Here is a 15051-nt window from a genome sequence, read left to right on the forward strand (position 1 = left end):
ATGAAGGAAGAAATAAAGAACCTGGAAGTAGAAAATTAAATAATCAGCCAAGGAATTGAGGAGACTCTTACAGGTACTAGGATGGATTTAAAAGAAGATCAGATTAGGATTATTGGGAATATATATTTTCCAGAACCTTAAGGACAGAGAATGTTCAAGAAAATTCCATGGACAGAATACATTAGACTCACAGGTGTGTTTTGATGGCTTCACTGTGAATAAGCTCAGTATAAATGAGTAGACTTGAATTTCAGACAAGAAAGGATCAAGTGTGTGAAACAAAAATCTCAGTTCTAGTTTTGATAAAATCAAGGTGGAGTGAAGAAAAGGTAAGAGGGGGGACCCATATTTTGGATTATAGGATGGGCTACCCTCTTTGCATGAGAGTTGAAATCAATAATGTTTAAGTAAAACCTACTAAGGTTTCAAGCCAAGATGAGTACATTAAGTAATATGAAGCTATATATCCAAAATTTCTTTTCCTATCCAACTAAAAATTGTATAGACACTCAGAGAGCTCAAACAAACCTTGTGTGAACCATGACCCAGGGACCCCCCAGAGATTGAGACAGAACTGTGTTTGAGCATCTCCTCTGGAGGTATGGGTCAGCAGGGGACTGCCACAGGGACAGGGGCTCTGGGTGCAGCAGACTTGGGTATGACATAAGCCCTCTTGGAGAAGGTCGCCATTAACCCCACGATAGAGCTGCCAGAACTTACACAGGACTGGGAAATAGACTCTTGGAGGGCACAAACAGAACCTTGTGTGCACCAGGACAGAGGAGAGAGGAGCAGTGACCCCACAAGAGACTGACCCAGACTTGCCTGGGAGTGTCCAGGAGTCTCCAGCGGAGGTGTGGGTCAGCAGTGGCCTGCTGCAGGGTAAGGAGCAGTGAGTGTAGCAGTACTGCATGGGATCTTTTGAAGGAGGTCACCATTATTTCCATTACTTCCACCATAGTTTCAGTCCAGTTCAGTTGCTCAGTCATGTCCGACTCTGCGACCCCATGAATCGCAGCATGCCAGGCCTCCCTGTCCAACACCAACTCCCGAAGTTCACTCAGACTCATGTCCATCGAGTCGGTGATGCCATCCAACCATCTCATCCTCTGTCATCCCCTTCTCCTCCTGCCCCCAATCCCTCCCAGCATCAGAGTCTTTTCCAGTGAGTCAACTCTTTGCATGAGGTGGCCAAAGTACTGGAGTTTCAGCTTTAGCATCACTTCTTCCAAAGAAATCCCAGGGCTGATCTCCTTCAGAATGGACTGGTTGGATCTTCTCACAGTCCAAGGGACTCTCAAGAGTCTTCTCCAACACCACAGTTCAAAAGCATCAAGTCTTCAGCACTCAGCTTTCTTCACAGCCCAACTCTCACATCCATACATGACCACTGGAAAAACCATAGCCTTGACTAGATAGACCTTTGTTGGCAAAGTAATGTCTCTGCTTTTCAATATGCTATCTAGGTAGGTCACAACTTTTCTTCCAAGGAGTAAGCATCTTTTAATTTCATGGCTGCAGTCACCATCTGCAGTGATTTTGGAGCCCAGAAAAATAAAGTCTGACACTGTTTCCACTGTTTCCCCATCTATTTCCCATGAAGTGATGGGACCAGATGCCATGATCTTCGTTTTCTGAATGTTGAGTTTGAGCCAACTTTTTCACTCTCCACTTTCACTTTCATTAAGAGGCTTTTAAGTTCCTCTTCACTTTCTGCCATAAGGGTGGTGTCATCTGCATATCTGAGGTTATTGATATTTCTCCCGGCAATCTTGATTCCAGCTTGTGCTTCTTTCAGCCCAGCGTTTCTCATGATATACTCTGCATATAAGTTAAATAAGCAAGGTGACAATATATAGCCTTGATGTACTCCTTTTCCTATTTGGAGACTGTTGTTCCATGTCCAATTCTAACTCCTTTTCCTATTTGGAACCAGCCTGTTGTTCCATGTCCAGTTCTAACTGTTGCTTCCTGACCTGCATACAGGTTTCTCAAGAGGCAGGTCAAGTGGTCTGGTATTCCCATATCTTGAAGAATTTTCCACAGTTTATTGTGATCCGCACAGTCAAAGGCTTTGGCATAGTCAATCAAGCAGAAATAGATGTTTTTCTGGAACTCTCTTGCTTTTTTGATGATCCAGTAGATGTTGGCAATTTGATTTCGGGTTCCTCTGCCTTTTCTAAAACCAGCTTGAACATCTGGAAGTTCACCGTTCATGTATTGCTGAAGCCTGGCTTGGAGAATTTTGAGCATTACTTTACTAGCCTGTGAGATGAGTGCAATTGTGCAGTAGTTTGAACATTCTTTGGCATTGCCTTTCATTGGGATTGAAATGAAAACTGACCTTTTCCAGTCCTGTGGCCACTGTTGAGTTTTCCAAATTTGCTGGCATATTGAGTGCAGCACTTTCACAGCATCATCTTTCAGGATTTGGCCCCAGGTAAATAAAAGGTAGGGAACACAGCTTCACCCATCAATAGAAAATTGGATTAAAGATTTGCTGAGCATGGCCCCACCCATCAGAAGAAAACCCAGTTTCTCCCTCTGTCAGTCTCTCCTATCAGGAAGCTTCCATAAGCCTCTTATCCTTCTGCATCAGAGGGAAGACAGACTGAAAACCACAATCACACAAAATGACCAATCTGATCACATGGACCACAGCCTTGTCTAACTCAATGGAACTATGATCCATGCCTTGTAGGGCCACCCAAGACAGATGGGTCATGGTGGAGAGTTTTGACAAAATGTGGTCCACTGGAGAAGGGAATGGCAAACCACTTCAGGATTCTTGCCTTGAGAACCCCATGAACAGTATGAAAAGGCAAAAAGATAGGATACTGAAGGATGAACTCCCCAGGTCGGTAGATGTCCAATATGCTACTGGTGATCAGTGGAGAAATAACTCCAGAAAGAACAAAGAGACAGAGCCAAAGCAAAAATAACACCCCATTGTGGATGTGACTGGTGATGGAAGTAAAGTCTGATGGTGTAAAGAGTGATATTGCATAAGAACCTGGAATGTTAAGTCCATAAATCAGGGCAAATTGGAAGTGGTCAAACAGGAGATGGCAAGAGTGAACATCGACGTTCTAGGAATCAGCAAACTAAAATGGACTGGAATGGGTGAATTTAACACAGATGACCATTATATCTACTACTGTGGGCATGAATACCTTAGAAGAAATGGAGTAGCCATCATAGTCAACAAAAGATTTAAAAATGCAGTTCTTGGATGCAATCTCAAAAACAACAGAATGAACTCTGTTCCTTTTCAAGGCAAACCATTCAATATCACAGTAATCTAAGTCTATGCCCTGACCAGTAATGCTGAAGAAGCTAAAGTTAAACAGCTCTATGAAGACCTACAAGACCTTCTAGAACTAACACCCCCAAAAGATGTCCTTTTCCTTATAGGGGACTAGAATGCAAAAGTAGGAAGTCAGAAACACCTGAGTAACAGGCAGATTTGGCCTTGGAGTACAGAATGAAGCTGAGCAAAGGCTAATAGAGTTTTGCCAAGAGAACACACTGGTCATAGCAAACACCCTCTTCCAACAACACAAGAGAAGACTACACATGGACATCACCAGATGGTCAACACCAAAATCAGATTGATTATATTCTTTGCAGCCAAAGATGGAGAAGCTCTATACAATCAGCAAAAACAAGACTGGGAACTGACTGTGGCTCAGATCATGAACTCCTTATTGCCAAATTCAGACTTAAATTGAAGAAAGTAGGGAAAAACACTAAACCGTTCAGGTATGACCTAAATCAAATCCCTTATGATTCTACAGTAGAAGTGAAAAATAGATTTAAGGGACTAGATCTGCTAGACAAAATGCCTGATGAACTATGGAAGAAGGTTCATGACATCATACAGGAGACAGGGATCAAGACCATCCCCAAGAAAAAGAAATACAAAAAACCAAAATGGCTGTCTGAGGAGGCCTTACAAACAGCTGTGAAAAGAAGAGAAGCGAAAAGCAAAGGAGAAAAGGAAAGTTATACCCATTTGAATGCAGAGTTCCAAAGAATAGCCAGGAGAGATAAGAAAGCCTTCCTCAGTGATCAATGCAAAGAAATAGAGGAAAATAATAGAATGGGAAAGACTAGAGATCTCTTTAAGAAAATTAGAGATACCAAGGGAACATTTCATGGGCAGAATAAAGGACAGAAATGGTATGGACCTAACAGAAGCAGAAGATATTAAGAAGAGGTGGCAAGAATACACAGAAGAACTGTACAAAAAAGATCTTCATGACCCAGATAATCATGATGGTGTTATCATTCACCTAGAGCCAGACATCCTGGAATGTGAAGTCAAGTGGGCGATAGGAAACATCACTATGAACAAAGCTAGTGGAGGTGATGGAATTCCAGTTGAGCTATTTCCAATCCTAAAAGATGATGCTGTGAAAGTGTTACACTCAAGATGGCAGCAAATTTGGAAAACTCAGCAGTGGCCACAGGACTGGAAAAGGTCAGTTTTCATTCCAGTCCCAAAGAAAGGCAATGCCAAAGAATGCTCAAACTACTGCACAATTGCACTCATCTCACACGCTAGTAAAGAAATACTCAAAATTCTCCAAGCCAGGCTTCAGCAATATGAAAACCATGAAGTTCCAGATGTTCAAGCTGGTTTTAGAAAAGGCAGAGGAACCAGAGATCAAATTGCCAACATCTGCTGGGTCATAGAAAAAGCAAGAGAGTCTAGAAAAACATCTATTTCTGCCTGATTCACTATCCAGAGCCTTTGACTGTGTGGATCACCACAAACTGTGGAACATTCTGAAAGAGACGAGAATACCAGACCACCTGACCTGCCTCTTAAGAAATCTGTATGCAGGTCAGGAAGCAACAGTTAGAACTGGACATGGAATAAGAGACTGGTTCCGAATAGGGAAAGAAATACGTCAAGGCTGTATATTGTCACCCTGTTTATTTAACTTATACGCAGAGAACATTATGAGAAATGCTGGGCTGGATGAAGCACAAGGCAGAATCAAGATTGCCAGGAGAAATATTAATAACCTCTGATATGCAAATGACACCACCCTTATGGCAGAAAGTGAAGAACTAAATAAACTCTTGATGAAGATGAAAGAGGAGAATGAAAAAGTTGACTTAAAACTCAACACTCATAAAATGAAGATTATGGCATCTTGTCCCATCACTTCATGGCAAATAGATGGGGAAACAATGGAAACAGTGACAGACTTATTTTTTTTGGGGGGGGGGCTCCAAAATCACTGCAGATGGTGACTGCAGCCACGAAATTAAAAGACACTTACTCCTTGGAAGAAAAGTTATGACCAACCTAGACTGCATATTAAAAAGCAGAGTCATTACTTTGCCAACCATAGTCCATCTAGTCAAGGCTATGGTTTTTCCAGTAGTCATATATGGATGTGAGAGTTGGACTATAAGGAAAGCTGAGTGCTGAAGAATTGATGCTTTTGATCTGTGGTGTTGGAGAAGACTTGAAAGTCCCTTGGAATGCAAGGAGATCAAACCAGTCCATCCTAAAGGAAATCAGTCCTGAATATTCATTGGAAGGACTGATGTTGAAGCTGAAACTCCAATACTTTGGCCACCTGATGAGAAGAACTGACTCATGTGAAAGACCCTGATGCTGGGAAAGATTGAAAGTGGGAGGAGAAGAGGAAGACAGAGGATGAGATGGTTAGAAGGTATCACTGACTTGATGGACATGAGTTTGAGTAAGTTCCAGGAGTTGGTGATGGACAGGGAAGCCTGGTGTGCTGCAGTTCATGGGGTCTCAAAGAGTCGGACAGAACTAAGCTACTGAACTGAACTGATGGTACAACCCAATTTTGAAATACATAACTTTGGATTTCTTATTCCAAATAAATACTCACTTTCATCTTTAACATGTATTCATCCTCTTAAATAAGGATCCCCCAAATCATATAAGCTTTAAGTCTTATAAAATCCATCTATGCCCCTGCAGGAAGTACTAGAACACATTTTTTTTTTTTTAATTAGGAAATGGCATTTGCAATGTAGAAATGTGCATTCCAGTTAGGAGGTAAGCTGGTAAGTGAAGTGCTACAATACTTGAATGGGATTGAAGAGAGATGTGTGTAAAGTTCTGTGATTCCTTCAATGATCAGTTTCATCAGTTAGACAAAATGCTCTAATTTCAGTCCCTTATGACGTTTTGGTAGCAGAAGTTTGTGTAAGTTAATGGAATTTTTCACATCAGCTTATTAAAGCACTCAGTAAGCCACTGATTTCAATTTGCCCATGCAGACAATCTCAAACTTCCCTGGTCACTGTGTAGCTACTGAGTCCTAGCTTACAGGCTACATGCCTTTCATCTTCTCTTCCTCTGCTATCAGCACATAGTTCCCTCCCTGAGATACCCTTGTTCTGGGATATTGGCTACTCAGATACTCAGATGGCCTCCAGAGCATGCTGGAAGGAGACAGAAAGGACTGGCAACAAGTCTGGAAAGATGGACGAAGATTTAGAGGATCCTAAAAATGATCTAGGTCTTGGCTTCAAACTCTCATCTGCCTGCGGAAAGCAGGATGAATTCTGGCGATGAGGCTATACGGAAATGCTCTCAGCTTAATTAATATGATGACATTACATCACAGAGGCTTGCTTGCCTTTCCTTGGAACCGGATGGAGCATGTCTGCCTGGAAGACTTTGGCAGGCTCAGACAACTTCTGAGTCTTTCTCTTACAATCTGGTCTTGTGTTGCACTTGAACTTTTTTATTTATTTATTTTTGTACTTGGACTTTTTGATGCTTCCATAAAATGAGAACTTTCAGAACTGACTCATCACTTCCCCTTACAATACCACATCCCATTCTGGACCTCCACACATCCGAGCTTTTTATTCTTATTCTCCAGGCTGCCTGGGTTCAATCTCCAAGCCACTTGTGATTCTTCTATTTTTCTCTACCTCCTTGATATTCTTTTGTGAGGTAAATGAGATAGAATGTCTAAAGCATAAAACATGTGATATCTGAAACGTACTAGGCACTCAACAAGTGACCATTGGCTTTCTTTTCCACCTCCCCTTCCTGGTCTAGGCATTAGAATGCCCCTCTCGCTGAACCCCACTGTATCTGTCTCTTCATCCATACTAGACAATGTCACTACAGGAATTCTCTACAGTGTTCCTTCTCACAAGCCTTATGTCTAATCCCCTCCAGTGGGTTGACATCCTCAGAAAGCTGTATCCAAGTCCCAACCCCCAGTACCTATGAATGTGACCTTTCTTGGAAAAAGGGTCTTTGCATATGTGATTAGGTAAATGAAGATGAAATCCTCCTGGATTTAGAGTGGATCCTGGAGTCAATGACAGATGTACTTATAAGAGGAAGGGAAGACCATGTGAAGATGGAGGCAGAGACTGGATTCATGCACCTTCAAACCGAGGAATAGCAAGGATTGCCCACAGCCCCCAGAAACTAGAATAAAGGTATGAAATGGATTCTCCCTCAGAGCCTGCAGGAGGAACTAATTCAACCAATACTTCAAATTCAGAGTTTAAAAATGTAAGAGAATAAAATGCTATGGAAGCCCTAGGATGGCAATATACTCCTCTTGCCTGGCCCTTGGGTCCTTCTTGGTCTCAGTGTAGCCAGCTGTTCCAAGGTTTGCTCTTATTGCCCTCCTTTATAGCTCCCCCTCTTCTGCATCAGTCCTGACAGTCCTGTGATCATGTGGTGGATATTTGTGAATTTTGCCTTTTCTGACATAGTTCTTCTTCCTTCTCTGAAACTATGTCATCTCTACTTGTTAACTTCTAATCATGAAATAAAAGACGTACCCTAGTCCACAGTGATTTCCATCCTATTCCGAATTCTTATAGCACACATTTGACATTGAATGCTGTTTGGTTCAAATGGCACATTTTTTTGCATTTCACATATATATACCCTTAAGGGCAGGATGTTTTTGCAACATAGAAAATGTTAGATAAGTGAATGAAATCAGAAAATGCTGGTAGAGAATGCCCCTGTTACCAGCTTGTCTTCTCAAAAGTCACACATGGAAGCCCTCACCCTCAGTCCCTCAGAATGTGACTGTGTTTGGAAACAGGGCCATTAAAGAGGAAAGTAAGGTTCAGTTCAGTCACTCAGTTGTGTCCGACTCTTTGCAACCATGAAGTGCAGCACACCAGGCCTCCCTGTCAATCACCAACTCCCAGAGTACACGATGATGCCATCCAACCATCTCATCCTCTGTTGTTCCCTTCTCCTCCTGCCCTCAATCTTTACTAATATCAGGGTCTTTTCCAATGAGTCAGCTCTTCGCATCAGGTGGCCAAAGTATTGAAGTTTCAGCTTCAACATCAGTCCTTCTAATGAACACCCAGGACTGATCTCCTTTAGGATGGACTGGTTGGATCTCTTGGCAGTCCAAGGGACTCTCAAGAGTCTTCTCCAACATCACAGTCCAAAAGCACCAATTCTTCGGCATCCAGCTTTCCTTATAGTCCAACTCTCACATCCATACATGACTACTGAAAAAATCATAGCTTTGACTAGACGGACCTTTGTTGGCATAGAAATGTCTCTGCTTTTTAATATGCAGTCTAGGTTGGTCACAACTTTCCTTCCAAGAAATAAGCTGCAGTAACCATCTGCAGTGATTTGGAACCCCCCAAAATAAAGTCTGCCACTGTTTTCCACTGTTATCGCATCTATCTGCCGTGAAGTGGTGGGACTGGATGCCTTGATCTTCGTTTTCTGAATATTGAGCTTTAAGCCAATTTTTTCACTCTCCTCTTTCACTTTCATCAAGAGGCTCTTTAGGTCTTCTTCACTTTCTGCCATAAGGGTGGTGTCATCTGCATATTTGAGGTTATTGATATTTCTCCTGGCAATCTTGATTCCAGCTTGTGCTTCTTCCAGCCCAGCGTTTCTCATGATGTACTCTGCATATAAGTTAAATAAGGAGGGTGACAATATACAGCCTTGATGTACTCCTTTTCCTATTTGGAACCAGCCTGTTGTTCCATGTCCAGTTAGTTCTAACTGTTGTTTCCTGACCTGCATATAGGTTTCTCAAGAGGTAGGTCAGGTGGTCTGGTATTCCCATCTCTTTCAGAATTTTCCACAGTTTGTGGTGATCCACACAGTCAAAGGCTTTGGCATAGTCAATCAAGCAGAAATAGATGTTTTTCTGAAACTCTCTTGCTTTTTCAATGATTCAGCAGATATTGGCAACTTGATCTCTGGTTCCTCTGCCTTTTCTAAAACCAGCTTGAACATCAGGAAGTTCACGGTTCACATATTGCTGAAGCCTGGCTTGGAGAAATTTGAGCATTACTTTACTAGCATGTGAGATGAGTGCAATTGTGCGGTAGTTTGAGCATTCTTTGACATTGCCTTTCTTTGGGATTGGAATGAAAACTGACCTTTTCCAGTCCTATAGCCACTGCTGAGATTTCCAAATTTGCTAGCATATTGAGTGGAGCACTTTCACAGCATCATCTTTTAGGATTGGAAAAAGCTCAACTGGAATTCCATCACCTCCACTAGCTTTGTTAATAGTGATGCTTCCTAAGGTCCACTTGACTTCACATTCCAGGATATCTGGCCCTAGGTGAGAAATCACACCATCGTGGTTATCTGAGTCATGAAGATCTTTTTTGTACAGTTCTTCTGTGTATTCTTGCCACCTCTTCTTAATATCTTCTGCTTCTGTTAGGTCCCAACCATTTCTGTCCTTTATTCAGCCCATCTTTGCATGAAATATTTCCTTGGTATCTCTAATTTTCTTGAAGAGATCTCTAGTCTTTCCCATTCTATTGTTTTCCTCTATTTCTTTGCACTCATCACTAAGGAAGGCTTTCTTCTCTCTCCTTGCTATTCTTTGGAACTCTGCATTCAAATGGGTATAGCTTTCCTTTTTTCCTTTGTTTTTTGCTTCTCTTCTTCTCACAGCTATTTTTAAGGCCTCCTCAGACAGCCATTTTGCTTTTCTGCATTTCTTTTTCTTGAGGATAATCTTGATCCCTTTATCCTATACAATATCACAAATTTCTGTCCATAGTTCATCAGGCACTCTGTCTATCAGATCTAGTCCCTTAAATCTATTTTTCACTTCCACTGTAGAATCATAAGGGATTTGATTTAGGTCATACCAGAATGGTCAAGGAGTTTTCCCTACTTTCTTCAATTTAAGCCTGAATTTGGCAATAAAGAGTTCACGATCTGAGCCACAGTCAGCTCCTGGTCTTGTTTTTGCTGATTGTATAGAGCTTCTCCATTTTGGCTGCAAAGAATATAATCAATCTGATTTCAGTATTGACCCCATCTGGTGATGTTCATGTGTAGAGTCTTCTCTTATGTTGTTGGGAGAGGCTGTTTCCTATGACCAGTGTGTTCTCTTGACAAAACTCTATTAGCCTTTGCCCTGCTTCATTCTCTACTCCAAGGCCAAATTTGCCTGTTACTCCAGGTGTTCCTTGACTTCCTACTTTTCCATTCCAGTCTCCTATAAGGAAAAGGACATATTTTGGGGGTATTAGTTCTAAAAGGTCTTGTAGGTTTCATAGAGCTGTTAAGCTTCAACTTCTTTAGCATCACTGATCAAGGCATAGACTTGGATTACCGTAATATTGAATGGTTTGCCTTGGAAATGAACAGAGATCATTCTGTCATTTTTGAGATTGCATCCAAGTACTGCATTTCGGACTCTTTTGTTGACTATGATGGCTACTCCATTTCTTCTAAGGGATTATTGCCCATAGTAGTAGATATAATGGTCATCTGAGTTAAATTCACCCATTCTAGTCCATTTTAGTTTGCTGATTCCTAGAATGTCGATGTTCACTCTTGACATCTCCAGTTTGACTGCTTCCAATTTGCCTTGATTTGTGGACCTAACATTCCAGTTTCCTATGCAATATTGCTGTTTACAGCATCAGACCTTGCTTCCATTACCAGTCACATCCACAACTTGGGTGTTGTTTTTGCTTTGGCTCTATCCCTTCATGGTTTCTGGAGTTATTTCTCCACTGATCTCTAGCAGCATATTGGGCACCTACCGACCTGGTGAGGTCATCTTTCAGTGTCCTATCTTATTGCCTTTTCATACTGTTCATGGGGTTCTCAAGGCAAGAATACTGAGGTGGTTTGCCATTCCCTTCTCCAGTGAACCACATTTTGTCAGACCTCTCCACCATGACCCGTCTGTCTTGGGTGGCCCCACATGGCATGGCTTAGTTTCATTGAGTTAGACAAGGCTGTGATCCATGTGGTCAGAATGGCTAGTTGTCTGTGATTGTGGTTTCAGTCTGTCTGCCCTGTGATGCCCTCTCTCAGTGCCTACCATCTTACTTGGGTTTCTCTTACCTTGGGCGTGGGGTGTCTCTTCATGGCTGCTCCAACAAAGCGCAGCTGCTGCTCCTTACTTTGGACGTGGGGTATCTTCTCACGGCCACTGCTCCTGACCTTGGACAGGAAAGTAAGGTTAAACAAGTTCATATGAGTCAGCTCTAATCCAATTGACTGATGTCCTTTAATAAGGGGAAATTTGGATACAGGGCGACACCAGGGGTGCAAGTGTACAGAGGGACCTCTTCATGAAGCAGCAGTGAGAGGGCAGCCATCTGCAAGTCTGGGAGAGAGGCCTGGAATAGCCCCTTCTCTCCTGGCCCTCAGGGGGAAGCAACCCTGCAAGCACCTTGGTCTTCTAGCCTCCAGAAATGTGAGCAAATAAAATTCTGTTGTTTAAGCCACCTAGTTTGTGGTATTTTGTTACAGTAATCATAGCACACTACTATAACAGGTAAAAGGCTGACTAAAAGTTGAAAGAAAAAAAAAAAAAGAATTCCTGCAAAGGGGAGAGAAAAGATGAAGATATTCTCTACCTGATCGGAAAATGTTCTTTTCTCAAGTAGCAATCCTAAAGTGGTAGGCTATCTGACAGAGCCATTGGTAAAGCCTAGCAACTCCTGGGTTTGTTATGAAAAGCAACATCACTTTAGTATGAAGTTCAAAGAGCTCTGAGAAAGGAACTGGGACCTGGCCTTTACCGCGCTTCACCTTCTTCTGGAATGATGGTAGCGCCTAACCTATAGTCAGGAAGTTACCTGATAGTCTCGTGAATTAATCGGTAGTCTAAAATTATTTTACAAGTTTACATTTAAGGGTTTTCTGCGATTATCTATAAGTGTATACAGATTAGTGGATCCACTGTAGAATTGGCTGGTGGGGATCAGGACAATAATAGTTATTTAACTTGTTTTTATATATGCATTTTTTTTTGCCAAGATCCTATCAGTGTGTGCTTTTTTCCTTCCTCATTCCTTCCACCATCCTATAACCTCCATTCAGCTTTCCTAGTGGCTCAGATGGTAAAGAGTCCTCCTGCAATTCAGGAGACCCAAATTCGATCCCTGGGTCATGAAGATCCCCTGGAGAAGGGAATGGCAACCCACTCCAGTATTCTTGCCTGGAGAATTCCATGGACAGAGGAGCCTGATGGGCTAGAGTCCACAGGGTTTCCAAGAGTCAGACACGACTGAGTGACTAACATTTGAGCCTCCCTTGCTTAAAGGAAAACTAATGCATTAGAATTTATTCCATATTATTCAAATTAAATTTAGAATCTTGATCTCCCTTCTGGGATGTAATTTTTAGAAGTCCACTGACAGAATAGTCTATGTCCAGAGGGAGTCATCCAAAATTGTGAGGACTCTAAATGCTGAGGCACCTGAGGATGGTTGAACATATACTGAGGATATATATATATACACACACTGGGTGGATATATACTGAGGACTTGCTATTGAATGCAGGTATCAATGTGTTCTTCATGACTTTTGAGTGTAAGGGCTGGGCTAATAGGTGGACCTTTCAGGATGCTGATTTCATTTCAACACAAAAGCTTCCACTACACAGTCTAAACTCCTAAGGATCAGAAGTAATGAGGTGTAGAAGCCCATTGAGTGTTGCTGTATTTTAGTGGTTAATGGGGTCTGGAGTTGTGGCTTTACCTCTTGTTACCTGTGTGTCTTCATCTAGGTACTTAATTTATTAGTTTAAATAGTCCCATCAAAATGAAATTAATGATTGTATCTACCTCATTTTGAATATTAAGTGAAATAATGTATGTAAACTGCTGAGAAAACTGGGGTTAACAAAGGTGGTTTAACATACTAGGTCACATAGTTCATCCAGGCCTGTGCCTGATTTTGAACTCTAGACTCTGATTTAATCATGCCATGTTGTTTCCAAGTTTCCTCCCCACAAATAAAAGGGTAAAGAAGATATAAATGGGAGAGCTGAGGAGTCTATTGAAAGGGAAAGGAGTTGGCCCCTTTCCATAGCCAACTATGGTCCTTGTTAGGCCACAGTGTTGATGCAATGATCCTATCTATGAATCTGTTTAAATACCCAATTAAGCTTTCTTTCCTCTCTCTCTCTTGCTGTCTGTTCTCATCCCTCTGCTTCCTCCTTTTATCACCCTCCAGCCCTCAGCACGCTAAGCAGGCAGACACTAATCTCAACAGGAATGACTCTGATGAAGCTGTTTCTTATCCATTGTTTACCTCTTCTATCACTTACATGTATAGATGGTTGTTTTTGAAAACTTGGCTTTGACTGGTCTCATTACAACATTAAAAAAAATATTAAACTCAGAACCTAATTCTTTTTTATCATTAAATATGAAAACTAAGAAGCAAACTGAGAGGAGTAAAAGACCAAGTAAGGCTGGATCTGAAGCAGGTCATACTCAAGAAGTCCTCTGGGAATAATTTATAACCATTACCCCACTGGGAATCTCTCTGAGACAGTCCATTCTAAGGTGAGTGTACCTTGAACTTTGTCAAAATGTACTGAGCACCTATTAAGCCTAGTGATCTTGATAATAAGTAGGATAATAAGTTGTCTGGTTGATGGACTCATGTCTGGGATGGACTAGAAAGAATATGAGCTATTTAATTGGGTTTCCCTGGTAGCTCAGATGGTTAAGAATCTGCCTGCAGTGCAGGAGACCTGGGTTGGATCCCTGGGTTGGGAAGATCCTGTGGAGAAGGGAGTGGCAACCCATCCATTCTTGCCTCGAAAATTCCACAGACAGAGAAGCCTGGCAGGCTACAGTTAATGGGATCGCAGAGCTGGACACGACTGAGCGACTAACACTTTAGTTACTTTAACTGGGAATGCTTATCATCACTAATGAACAACAAGAAAGAGTTTGAAAAGTTCTTCAAGATATTTACTTGAAAATATCAACAAAATTTCAGAAAAGTACAGTATTTGAGGTAAAGCTACTATGTGCTGAGAATGACTCTATTGTGCTTTGCATGAATTATATTATTTGGTCCTCACAACATGTTGACAAGGTTGACATTATTATCCCCATTTTACTGATTGGAAAACTGGGTGAAGGGACTTCCCTAGTGGCCCAGTGGCTAAGACTCTGAGATCACAATGCAAGAGGCCAGGGTTCAATCCCTGGTCAAGGAACTAGATCCCCCAAGCTGCAGCTAAAGATCCCGCATGCCACAAGGAAGACTGAAGATTCCATGTGCTGCAACTCTGACCTGGCACAGCCAAGTACACACACACACACACACACACACACATATATATATATAAAGAAAACTAGGCACGGAGAGGTTCAGTAACATTCCCAAGATCACACAGCACTATATATATCTAAAATCTATGCCATGTATACTTTCTTTAAAGTCATATTTTCCTTCACCCAAATTATGAAAAACCATAGATGAAATTGAAGAAATAGCCTTCATGATATATTTTCTCTTCTCATGACAGATGAATTTACTTTTATTCCTCTTGTCCAAACTGTAAACTATCATTCTGGGCTTGCCAAACAAAGAATGTCACTAACCATCTAACTCTGTAAGGGTTACGTCATTAGCCCTGCTGTCACTGACCTTTAATACACTCTGAAAGTTCAGGGTGGAGATCAGGAATGAAGCACTCTGTGCTCTGAGAAAACCAGCAGAATTGGCCTTCCAATGGATATGTTTAGGAAAAATTTTTAAAGAACATGGATTGTTGTACCTTTCCATTCTTAGAAA

This window comes from Bos taurus, chromosome 1 (assembly GCF_002263795.3).
Source record: "Bos taurus isolate L1 Dominette 01449 registration number 42190680 breed Hereford chromosome 1, ARS-UCD2.0, whole genome shotgun sequence".
Lineage (NCBI taxonomy): Eukaryota > Metazoa > Chordata > Mammalia > Artiodactyla > Bovidae > Bos > Bos taurus.